The following is a 1,102-nucleotide window of genomic DNA, read 5'->3' as shown; positions in this document are numbered from 1 at the left end:
TGCCATCTTTTTTATTTAAATTCATTCCAAATATTTTAGCATGTTCATATTTATTGTCGCTGACGCAACTTTCATTTAAAATAGAACAAAATTCATCTTTAGGGGTAATTATGATTCTTTAATTTTTTGAAACGAATCAATGTAGTCATAGGGATAAACACCTTTTGTTTTTGATAATTCTATTTTGTCTTTATCAAATTCTTCAAAAATGTACTTCAATTATTGAATATTGTTTACTAAGTTATCAAATGGTTGGGGCATAAACGGATAACTATCTATAAAATTCAAATCACTTACCAAAAATTCCATGTATTATTCCATATTATTAAGAATAAAATCAAAATCTTTTTTTTAAATTTTCATAATTGTTGCATAATAAAATGATCCTAACCTCTTAAATTATGAAAAATGACAGGAACTTCGGTTATTAGTTTAAAATTAATGTTTCATTTTGAATGAGCACTACCCCTAAATGTGCCTGTTATATAGCAATGATCTCGGACTGGAATTTGATTCTACTTGTATTCTTTTTCACAAATATGACAAGAAGTAGTTTTTTTCAAATAAAGCCTCGTCTTTTTTATACATTTTTAATTTTTTTGTCAAAGTTTTCATTAACAAAATTCCTATTCCTCAAGTTTTTTTCTCAATGAACTATAATCTATAAACTGCATTAGGTCCTCTGTAAACTTGAGTTGTATTTATCATTATACTAGCCAAAATCACATGTCGAAAAGTAAATCTGTTACAAAATTCTGTGGAATGACCAGAAATTTACTAAATAAAAATTGTAATTCAAAATTTATACAAAAATCTGACAAATAAACTCTTTACCTGATCGAGCATAAATTTCTACCAAGAAAAATAAATTTGACGTAGATTCGTCTAATGTCGAAAAGTGGTGTGCGCTAGGCATTTTAGTCCAGTCTATTTGTAGGGTAATGTCCCGCCAAATACCAAATTTCATGGGACTTACGGCTTATGCGTGTACTCTGACTATTTGTATTTCCACGGGAATCACGATATAGCCGGGAAATCTGACTACTTTGATGCGGATTGAATATTACAGCGGTTTTGGGGATAAAAACTGAAGTTTATAAAA

This window comes from Mercenaria mercenaria, chromosome 10, assembly GCF_021730395.1.
Source record: "Mercenaria mercenaria strain notata chromosome 10, MADL_Memer_1, whole genome shotgun sequence".
In the NCBI taxonomy this organism is placed as follows: Eukaryota; Metazoa; Mollusca; class Bivalvia; order Venerida; family Veneridae; genus Mercenaria; species Mercenaria mercenaria.
This window is presented reverse-complemented; position numbering follows the sequence as displayed.